The sequence below is a fragment of the Rutidosis leptorrhynchoides genome, chromosome 9, assembly GCF_046630445.1.
Source record: "Rutidosis leptorrhynchoides isolate AG116_Rl617_1_P2 chromosome 9, CSIRO_AGI_Rlap_v1, whole genome shotgun sequence".
Classification (NCBI taxonomy): domain Eukaryota; kingdom Viridiplantae; phylum Streptophyta; class Magnoliopsida; order Asterales; family Asteraceae; genus Rutidosis; species Rutidosis leptorrhynchoides.
In genome coordinates, this window is record NC_092341.1 from 238,758,877 (window position 1) to 238,771,222 (window position 12,346).

The following is a 12,346-nucleotide window of genomic DNA, read 5'->3' on the forward strand; positions in this document are numbered from 1 at the left end:
ATCACAGGATTTGCAAAGAAGGTGCGCATCTTTGTAAATTGTAGGCCAATAGAATCCAGCATCATAAACTTTTCTTGCTGTTAGTTGAGGCCCATAATGCCCTCCTGTTGGTCCTGTGTGACAATGGTTTAAGATTTTACTAGCTTCATCTCCGAATACACATCGGCGTATTATTCCATCTGGACAACTTTTAAACAAATGTGGGTCTTCCCAGAAATAGTGTTTTATATCACTGAAGAATTTCTTTCGTTTTTGGTACGATAATCCTTTTTCAAGGAATCCACATACTAAGTAGTTTGCATAGTCTGCAAACCATAGAATTTCATTATAATCTATCTTCAATAGATATTCATTAGGAAAGTTGTCTTGTATGGCCGATTCATTTAGAACTTCTAATTCGGGATTTTCAAGACGAGAAAGGTGATCAGCGGCGAGATTTTCTGCTCCTCTTTTATCTCGGATTTCAATATCGAACTCTTGTAAGAGTAAGATCCAACGGATTAATCTTGGTTTGGCATCTTGTTTCGAAAATAGGTATCTAAGAGCAGAATGGTCGGTATAGACCACCGTTTTTGCTAGAACGAGATATGAACGAAATTTGTCAAAAGCAAAGACAATAGCAAGGAGATCTTTTTCAGTAGTTGTGTAATTTGTGTGTGCTCCTTGTAACGTCTTACTAGCATAATATATAGGTTGAAATCGTTTTTCAATCCTTTGTCCTAAAACGGCTCCCATTGCAAAATCACTTGCATCGCACATAAGTTCGAATGGTAGATTCCAATTTGGTGTTATCATGATCAGCGCATTAGTGAGTTTCTCTTTAAGAATATTAAAATATTTGATACATTCATCTGAAAAGATGAATGGAGCATCCTTTTCTAGGAGTTTATTCATAGGAGTGGCAATTTTAGAAAAATCTTTTATGAAACGTCGGTAAAAACCGGCCTGCCCTAGAAAACTCCTAACTCCTCTAACATTGGTGGGATGTGGAAGTTTAGCAATTACATCTACTTTAGCTCTATCCACTTCAATTCCTTCTTTTGAAATTTTATGTCCAAAAACGATGCCTTCTTTAACCATGAAATGGCATTTCTCCCAATTAAGTACTAGATTTGATTGTTCACATCTAATAAGCATTCATTACAGATTAACTAGACATGATTCAAAAGTATCACCGAAGACTGAAAAGTCATCCATGAAAACTTCCATGCATTCTTCTATCATGTCGTGAAAAATTGCCATCATGCACCTTTGAAAGGTTGCAGGGGCGTTGCAAAGTCCAAATGACATGCGTTTGTAAGCAAAAGTACCATAAGGGCACGTGAACGTGGTTTTCTCTTGATCTTCGGGTGCTATTGGAATTTGAAAATACCCGAAAAAACTATCAAGAAAACAATAGTAACTGTTTCTGGCTAATCTTTCCAACATTTGATCAATGAAAGGTAAGGGAAAGTGATCTTTTCTGGTGGCGTCATTTAATTTTCTATAATCAATACACACACGCCATCCTGTTACAGTCCTAGTAGGAATAAGCTCATTTTTCTCATTTGTAATGACAGTCATGCCACCCTTCTTAGGCACGCATTGAACTGGGCTTACCCATGGACTATCAGAGATTGGATAAATTAAACCTGCATCTAGCAGTTTAATTATTTATTTTTTAACAACATCTTGCATATTAGGATTTAGTCTTCGTTGGCGTTGCACATACGTTTTATGATCTTCTTCCATAAGGATTTTATGTGTGCAATACGAAGGACTTATTCCTTTAATATCATGAATCTTCCATGCAATGGCTGGTTTATGAGCTTTCAACACAGAAATGAGTTGTGATTTCTCATTTTCAGTAAGAGAAGACGATATTATTACATGTAATTCAGATTCACCATGTAAATAAGCGTATTCCAAATGGTTTGGAAGTGGCTTTAACTCTAATGTCGGAGGTTCTTCTATCGATGATTTATATCGATATCTGTCTTCTTCTTTTAGCATTTGAATTTCTTCTGTTGTTGGTTCATATCCATTAGCTATTAGTGTAGCTAACATTTCAGCTTCATCAATTGGTTCAGTTCCTTCTCCTAAAGAACATTCTCCTGTTCCTTGTAATTCTGGAAATTCTCCTAACAATTCTGCATGTGAATCTATAGTTTGAATATAATAGCATGTATCATCTGCAGATTGCGGTTGTTGCATTGCTCTATCAACTGAAAAGGTAACACTCTCGTCCTCTATACTTAGGGTCAATTTCTTACCAAACACGTCTATCATTGCTTTAGCCGTGTTTAAGAATGGTCTTTCTAATATGAGAGGAACTTGAGAATCTTCTTCCATGTCCAGAACAACAAAGTCTACTGGAAATACTAAAGTACCAACTTTAACTAGCATGTTCTCCATTATCCCTCTAGGATATTTTATTGATCGATCGGCTAGTTGTATACTTATTCTTGTTGGTTTCAATTCTCCAAGGTCTAGTTTAGTGTATAGTGAATACGGCATTAGATTTATACTAGCACCTAAGTCTGCCAATGCTTCTATTGAACTAAGACTACCCATAAAACATGGAATTGTGAAACTTCCTGGATCAGATAATTTTTCTGGTATCTTATTCAACAGTACTGCAGAACAATTAGCATTCATAGTAACAGCCGAGAGTTCTTCCATTTTCTTTCTATTTGAGATTAGATCTTTCAAGAATTTAGCATATCTAGGCATTCCTGAAATCACATCAATGAAAGAAAGATTTACATTTATCTGTTTAAACATATCCAAGAATTTGGATTGCTCGGCTTCAAGTTTTTCTTTTTTCATTTTACTCGGGTAAGGAAGTGGTGGTTGGTATGGTTTAACATAAGGTTTAGCCTTAACTGTGTTATCTTCATTAACCTTTTCAACTACCGGTTCTTTTTCCTTATCTTGTTCAGGTTGTGGTTCTTGTGGAGTAGGAATAGCTTCATCAGAAGTTACAGGTATTTCAGGTGGTTTAAGTGTTGTACCACTTCTTGTGGTAATAGCTTTAGCTGTTTCATTCCGGGGGTTAGCATTTGTATCACTAGGTAAACTTCCCGGTTGTCTTTCACCTATTAACCTTGCTAGGTTACTTACGTCTTGTTCCAAGTTTTGAATAGAAGCTTGTTGATTTCTAAATGCTTGAGCATTTTGTTCATTCGTTTGTTTCTGAGATGTGAAAAACTGCGTTTGAGTTTCAACTAGCTTCGTCATCATATCTTCTAAATTTGGCTTTTTATCATCGGTTTGTTGTGGTTTGTTTTGAAAATTAGGTCTTTGCTGATTGTAAGTATTATTGGATACTTGTTGATTGCTAGGACCTTTTTGATTGTTGTATGGAATATTTCTATTATAATTCTGGTTTTGATTGTAAATTGGTCTTGGCGGTTGATAATTATTCTGATAATTATTTCCAGGCCTTTGGTTTAGATATGAAACATTCTCTCTTTGTTCCATTGTTAATTCAATATTGAGACAATCTTTTGTCAAATGTGGTCCTCCACACTGCTCACAACTAATTCGTATTGAGTGAATATCTTTAGTCATCTTTTCCATTCGTCTATCGACAGCATCTATCTTTGCTGAAATGGAATCTAAGTCATGGCTAGAATCGGCTCTAGCTGCTTTAGATGATCTAACGATATCTTTTTCTTGGTGCCACTCATGTGAGTGGGAAGCAGTGTTATCAATAATTTTGTAAGCATCAGTTTCGGTTTTCTTCATAATAGAACCACCACCTGCAATATCTATGTCTTTCCTTGTAGTGATGTCGCATCCTTGGTAGAATATTTGTACTATTTGACAGGTGTCTAAACCATGTTGCGGACATCTGAAAGGACCCGTCCTAATTCATCCGGACGAAGTCCATATCGATTATAAACGATTCACAACAGTTGATTACATCGCGAGGTACTTGACCTCTATATGATACATTTTACAAACATTGCATTCGTTTTGAAAAGACAATCTTTCATTGCATCTAAAATTGACGGCATGCATATCATTTCATAATACGTCTAACTATAATTGACTTAATAATAATCTTGATGAACTCAACGACTCGAATGCAACGTTTTTTTTTTTTTGAAATTTGCCATGAATGACTCCAAGTAATGTCTCTAATATGAGCTAATGCACAGCGGAAGATTTCTTTCATACCTGAGAATAAACATACTTTCAAGTGTCAACCAAAAGGTTGGTGAGTTCATTAGTTTAACATGAATAATCATTTCATAATTTTAATAGACCACAAGATTTCATATTTTCATTTCTCATAAACATACGTCCCATACATAGAGACAAAATATCATTCATATGGATTGAACACCTGGTAACCGACATTAACAAGATGCATATAAGAATATCCCCATCATTCCGGGATCCTCCTTCGGACATGATATAAATTTCGAAGTACTAAAGCATCCGGTACTTTGGATGGGGCTTGTTGGGCCCGATAGATCTATCTTTAGAGTTCGCGTCAATTAGGGTGTCTGTTCCCTAATTCTTAGATTACCAGACTTAATAAAAAGGGCATATTCGATTTCGATCATTCAACCATATAATGTAGTTTCAATTACTTGTGTCTATTTCGTAAAACAGTTATAAAAACAGCGCATGTATTCTCAGTCCCAAAAATATATATTGCGAAAGCATTTAAAAAGGGATTAATGAAACTCACGCATATAATTATTGTAAAACAGTTAATAAAGCATTTGCATGTATTCTCAGCCCAAAAATGTAAAGAGTAAAAGGGGCAATGAAACTCACCATACTGTATTTTGTAGTAAAAATACATATGACGACATTGAACAATGCAGGGTTGGCCTCGGATTCACGAACCTATATCATTTATATATATATTAACATACATAATTGAAATCGAACAGATTTATATTTATTATTATTATTAATATACTTGTTGTATTATATGTTAAATAGATAAATTTATACTTAATCTATATAATTTATATAACTAATACTTATCACATAAATTTTAGTATAGTAATTACTCATAAAAAATATTATTTAATATGTAATTTTGATATTAATGTAGTTAATTTTTATGTCATGAATATATTTTTATATAAAAAATTTTTATTTAATATATAAATAATACTAATAATAGTAATAATAAAAAATAATACAAATTTTAATGAAAATGATAAATTTAAAAATATTGATACTTTTAATAATAATGATAATAATGTTAAAAATAATAATAATAATAATAATAATAATAATAATAATAATAATAATAATAATAATAATAATAATAATAATAATAATAATAATAATAATGATAAATTAATGATAATACTTAATGATAGTAATAATAATAATAATAATAATAATAATAATAATAATAATAATAATAATAATAATAATAATAATAATAATAATAATAATAATAATAATAATAATAATAATAATAATAATAATAATAATAATAATAATAATAATAATAATAATAATAATAATAATAATAGCTACCTCTCAATGAAAAGGCTTCATAAAAAAAAACTGTCATCACCGGGACTCGAACCCATGACCTCTCGAACACCCGCTAACATCTTAACCATTCGGCCATTAGTTATTTTCTGAACAAAACCCCGCGGAAAACCTTATAACCCGTTTGCCCCATCCTACTTCGGCCCAACAGTAGAACATACAATGGATTTGGCCCAAATCGAAGCCCAACAAACAAGCAGTCCAGTACCCTTTTTAATTATAATAGCTGTAAATGGGGTTTTCTGTCGGTGGAAAAATCAAACGAACGAGAATTAAAATAAGCTGTTAACTTCTTTTTTTTTTATATCGTCTTCACAGCTCACTATTATCATCTTCTTTTAATTTACGACACAGTTCAACATCATCATTCATAGATTCAATGGATTTTCAGTTTTGTACAGCAAGAAAATAACAGAAGTGCAGCTGCACTATTCATCGTTGTCTTCATGGTTACTCGGACAGAAAAAAAATAAGAAAAATGGGTTTCGTTTGGTTTAGGGTTACAACGAGTAAACAAGCAACTGTATAGGGTTTGTTTGAAGGTTATCGACTATATATCTTCTTTAACATCATCTTGCTATCATCGTTAGATTAAAATAGAAACTAAAACGTACTGTGGCAGGATTAAAAAGTGGTCTATGGTGAGGTAGTGATTGTGGATATATGGTTATGGGTTTCATGAGGTTACATAGTATCGGTCATATATGGATGATGGTTGATGAAGTGATAGTTGTGTATGGCCGCCTGAATAGAAAACCGAAAACGTGCAACTTCCTCGATGAAATGGTTGTCATGTAAGTGTTGGATGGTGGTTGATTTGGAATAGGTTACAGCCACAGCAGGAAGAGAGTAATTCGAGCAACGTGATGGTGGTTGACGGTTATAAAATTAATGTGGTGATCACGATGGAAATAGAGAGAGAGGAGAGAGTGAAAGATGGTGGTTTGTGGAGCTTCAACCGAAAGTGAACAAGTCTAATCGAATTGTTGCAGCGGTTGATGATGTGGGTGTTTGAAGATGGCCACGATGGTTTTAAGTGGTGTTCTTGGTGTTGGATGGCGGTTTAGTGGTAGTTGTAAATTGAACCCGAAAATAGAATAGTAGTCGACAGTTAGTAATAGCAATATTCAAGTTGTTTCGATTGGTGGTTCTCGATGATGCACCAGCTCGAGTAGTAACCAGAGTGAGATTAGATAGAAACAAGCGTTGCAAAGAAAGAAAACAAAGGTGGCTAGGTGAAGATTGATCAATTGGATCACAAATGGTGGATGGTTTGGTTTTGAATGAGAGTGTGGTGATTACAGGTTGGATGACGGATCATGGTGGTTCAAGGGGTGGCGAAGGTGTAAAGTGATGGTACTAGGAGATGACAGTTGGTTGATGGCTTAAGTGGTGATGTCCATTAGACATAGAAAGAGGGATGTGTTATATTTCATTCTAATGCAATATGTATACATATATATAAATATGATTGGTAGTGGATATGGTTAGCAAGGAAAACAGTCAAAGGAAATCTAGATTTGGTACACTAATGCATTCCATCATGATATATCTATTCAATTCAATTACGGATAGCTGATTGATAACAGAAAGTATAATATATAATATAATAATAATAATAATAATCATATATTAATCAAAAGGTAGAACAAGGAAACGTGTGAAATGAAAAAGAAACAGTTAAGCAGCCATAAATTAACGTATGTGCCGACAGTTTACCACGGATGGTTATATCGTGACCATTGCTAAACAGTTAATATATAAAAATGTTCCTAAAAATCCCAAATTTTTAGATTAAATATATTTAATTATTTCACTCATTAACTGTTTGAAACCTGATCAAAAAGGTTCAATAATCATTTATTTTATGTTCCAATTTATATGTACGGAGTGCTAATATTAAATCTTAAAAGGGTAAAAATATTTTTGACAAATCTAAAATATTCGTAATCAATTTACAGTTCAACTTTTATTTCAATCCTTCATGGACATGTACAATATCTATATTAAAACTAACAAATCGTCAACCGAGTGCTACTGACGTTTACTAATTAGACTCTAAATCATTTATTTTTAATATATTCTCTTTCTATATATAAAGAGTTTTAAATAGCAAGTTTAACTACTAAATAAATATATTATATATCTTTAAACCATTGAATTTAATATATTTTATATATTTACAAATAATATTTATATACATATTTATATATATAAATATATATCTATATATTTATAATAATAGTTTTCATTACATCGCATATTATTTTTCATATTTATTTTCAACAATTAAATCATATATTAATTCAAATAATATTTTCAAATTAATATATATGTATCTATTTATATATAGTTGTTCGTGAATCGTCGAGAATGGTCGAAGGTCAATTGAATATACAAAACAGTTCAAAGTTTCTGAGACTCAACATTATAGACTTTGCTTATCGTATCGAAACCATATAAGATTCAAGTTTAAATTTGGTCGAAAATTCCCGGGTCATCACAGTACCTACCCGTTAAAGAAATTTCGTCCCGAAATTTGAGTGAGGTGGTCATGACTAACAATAAAAATGTTTTCATAACAAATATGAGTTGATAAATTGAGTTTTATCATTATTGACTAATATAGATAAAACTATTCGATTAGGTGAAGCGCATAAATGAAGCTGTCACAACAGATTGAGATCGAGATTTAACTTTTGACGTAGTCACGGTGGAAATTAGAAAATAAGGTGCGTCTTAGCTTGTGACGTGGTCTTGGTTGAATTCCGGAATTCAAGGGATTTAAAAGAAAATCTTGAAGATCTATAAGATTTGATTCTTCGGGATTTATGGAAATTAAGATCTCTTTAATTAAATACGGTGCTCTGCCCCGATTACTACGTCTGATATTCTCTTTATAAATTAAATTCTTACGATCCGTTATTCTCACCATTCCTATACTCTCTTTCTTAGTTCTTGCATCCAAAAGATTATAATAATGCTTAATCCGGTTCTGATCCTTGTCCTCATCCTTATTATCGCAACAATTATTCTTCTTTTCCAACTTCCACCAGAGGAATCTGCTTACTTCTACTTTGCCCTTGGGGTTATAGTACTTATAATTCTCCCGTGTCTTTATGTTGCGATAAACATTGATATACACGGTTTGTAATTTAGGCGTTGTTATCGGGCTTTATATCTTTCCTTATATTTCAATGTCCCTATATCTGTTTTCTATAATCATTGTCATCCACAGTTAATACTCCTTCCTCTTTGCTGCGATTTATACTCCAATTTCTATTTCTTTTGGAGCTTTGTCCCTTCGTTTCTTCTTTTTATGATTGGACATCTCTTGTAATGGTCCAGAATTCGTAAGTATGGAGTTTCGAATGAATATAATGTTCTAAACAAGAAAAAACGTAATAACACGATTTGATTTGTCAAATTACCAGAGTCACTGAGAATAGAACTATCAAGAATATATTTTCTTGATATGTTCAGAAGTTAATCAGAATGAAAGAGTTATGTAACATGTCACATGATGACGTTATAATCTGTGAATCATCATGTTCCATTTAGAAACTCAACATGACTTACTGTAATATAATCACGTTGATCAAGTGTCATTATATTATACTAACTCATGCATCAGTTCCTAACATTACTTCAATAACATTCATCTTTTAAGCTTGAAAGTTTACAGAATATAGAAACTAACAGTTTCTATATAATGTAATACAGATAGCACGAAGATATTAATGATTTCCGATAAGATTAGTTATATAAATATCTCCAGAAATATGGAGGATATTTATAATGAAAGATACGATAATATCTCGAAATATCTCAGATCAAAGGATGATAGAAACTATTATCTGCAAAGGTTTAGAGTAAGGAGCAAGATATTCACTAAAGACTTTAGCAGACATTGAATCATTTGGATTCTTTGAAGTCAAACTTATTCTTTGTGATTTGTCCACGGCTTTCTTCCTAGTTTCGCATAATCTGCTTTTCAGTACTAAATTTTCTATTGAATGTTTCCAATATAATGATATACAGGAAGCACGAGGAGGTATATAATTTCGGACGAGAATATATATGAAAATATCCTCAGAAATATCGAAGATATTGATGATGATATTTTGGAATTTCTAAGTTCGACGGTTGATGGAGAAAGATTTTCCGCAAGATTTTAACATGACTTCGGGGCAAGATATTCTCTAAAGATTTCAACGGATCCAGTATTACCTGGATTCTTTGAATTTAGGGTATGTTACTTGTATTTCTCCTTGGTTTCCTTTATGGCTAGCTCATTCCGTTTTTCAGTTCCAACTTTTCTGAGCTTTTCCAACAATCATTCTTTATCATTAAACTTTCGATGATTAAGGTTGTTTACGGTAGTCTACTGTTTCTGCTACTTCATTCAGCTTTTTCAACATTCAAAATATTGATTTGTAGACTGAGTGCTTTTCAGTTTCATAATGAAAGATCATAACTCTAAGAGATAAACGTTATACATATAACTGTTGATGTAGATATGCTGTGAGTTTTCAAAGTACTGATTGCTGATTCCCAGTAATTGGTATGACAGTTCTCGTTACAAGATGCGGATGAGTATATGATAGGGTTTCAATGAATAAATATAATGATTTATCAGAATGATTTAAGCCAGGAAGCAACGAGGTTGCTGGTACGTCTGCTGGTAATGTGGTGGAATATAAAAAAAAAATTCTCCGGTATCAAAAGGGTAATTGTATATATATCAGGATTATAGTAAGACTACTTCGAATGAAAAGTCGAAGTTAACTTGCTGGAGCTGTGACAAAATTGACTACTTTGAAAAGGAATTGCAAAGTTATTTTTGTTAATAGATGTCAAAGGATCTGACGCGGTTACGTGTTAAACTTTTACTCAGTTGCCGAGAGTTTCTCAGGTGCATAACTATATGCATAAACCTTTCCCTCCGTAGGTGAAGTGCGGTTGATTCATCCTATCGATTGAGGTGTTTTCAAGAATCATGAAAGGTTTGCACGCAGATTGTAATCGTCAAGATACAGATGAGGTTTAAGATGAGATCAAGTGGCAAACTTGAAGAATTGTTTAGTTTCATATGTTATAATCAATATTTTAATTCATTTTAATTGTCCAATGTTGGTAGTTCTCAGTTGATAGTCCACAGTTAGCAATTCAGTAATTCATATATGGTTTAATATATAATATTCGAATTAATTAATACGTATCGTGACCCGATATTTAAAGTGCGTAAAAATAAATATAGAAATTAAATGACGATAAATAAAATTGTGAGAATGTAAATTGCGATAATTAAATTGCGATAAATAAAGTGTAATTAATTAGCTGGGAACAATTAGCTCGGAACAGTTAGCGTGGATTCTTAACAAAATTTCTCATAGTTAATTTGTTTGTTTCTAACAAATTTTATTTTGTCAAATGTTTCCTTCATTATGCCACTTGATTTTTGATAAATCAAAATCCAAATGTGAAATTGGATGGATATGGTTATTCTGTGGTGAATCAGATTCGTATATCGGTGGATGTAGGTAGAATAATAAATGACCGTTGAATTAGCTTCAAAGAATGTACAGTGTAACCTATTAATGTGAGATCTAAATATTCCTCGGGTATTACCTACCCGTTAAAATATTTTCACCATTAACAGTTTGTACAATAAAAATTTTAATTACAATCTTTATGAAAACATATATACATATATATTTTCTTCAGACGTAATTATGGATCTAATGAGTCAATATGATATTAAACTCATTTGATTTACCGTTAGAATAAGAATATATAATCTCTAAAACATTAGAGATTACCTAATCGCCATGTCGAACGAAGATAAATGATGTAGAACGATTAGTAGAACGATGATTATACTCGAGGTACAGAATGAGATGTTGAGGCATGGATTGTTGAAACTTGGGTTGTTGGTTGTACTGGTCCCATTGGTGCTGAGGCTGGTGATGGTACCGGTGTTGGTGATACAGCTGGTGCTTGCAAATTGTATATCGTGCTCTCTAAAGTTAATACTCGAGCTCGGAGTTCTCTAACTTCTTCTACTAACCCTGGTTGATTATCAGTGTGAGGTAGTGGTCGGATATCTTCTCTAGTTCCGTTAATGGCAGATTCAAGACGAAAAATTCTTGCAAATAGGGTATAAACGGTGTTGCGAACGGGTTCGCCGGTGAGTGGGTCAAGTACTCCAAGGTTAGGTGGTAGATTCGATTCATGATATGGAGTACCTTCTTCCCTTCTCCATAGGGTGAGTATGTCGTGAACCCACCCCCATTTTCTCCAGTAATCACGGTAGTTGATTGGTTGGTGTGCTCCTGTCACGCTGTCTTCGGAGTCAGAGGAACTTGGTTGATTCGTAGAGGCCATCTTACGCGATCTCAGAAAAGATTTTTGGTATGAAGAGTTTAGTGACAGTAATTTATAGTTGGATGGTATCCTCAATGCATAATTTGCATAGATATATATAGTACCAGGATCCCTTAAATTAAGGAGAAATTTACGAGAGATATCAGGCAAGGTCTACCGTAACAGATACACTAAGATATGAATTGTCAGATACGCTAAGATATGAATTTTTGTCTATACACTATTCATGCAGTCAATGCAGTAAAATGTGTCTAGACTAAGAATAATGAGTAGGTAATTTCCTAAGGATGATAAGCAGATGTTTTCCGATAAAAATGATAAGCAAAACTTTTGACATGCAGACACGGTCGAAGTCCAGACTCACTAATGCATCCTAACGACTATTAGTTAAGCACGCTAATGCAAGACCTGGTTCGCTAAGACCACCGCTCTGATACCAACTGAA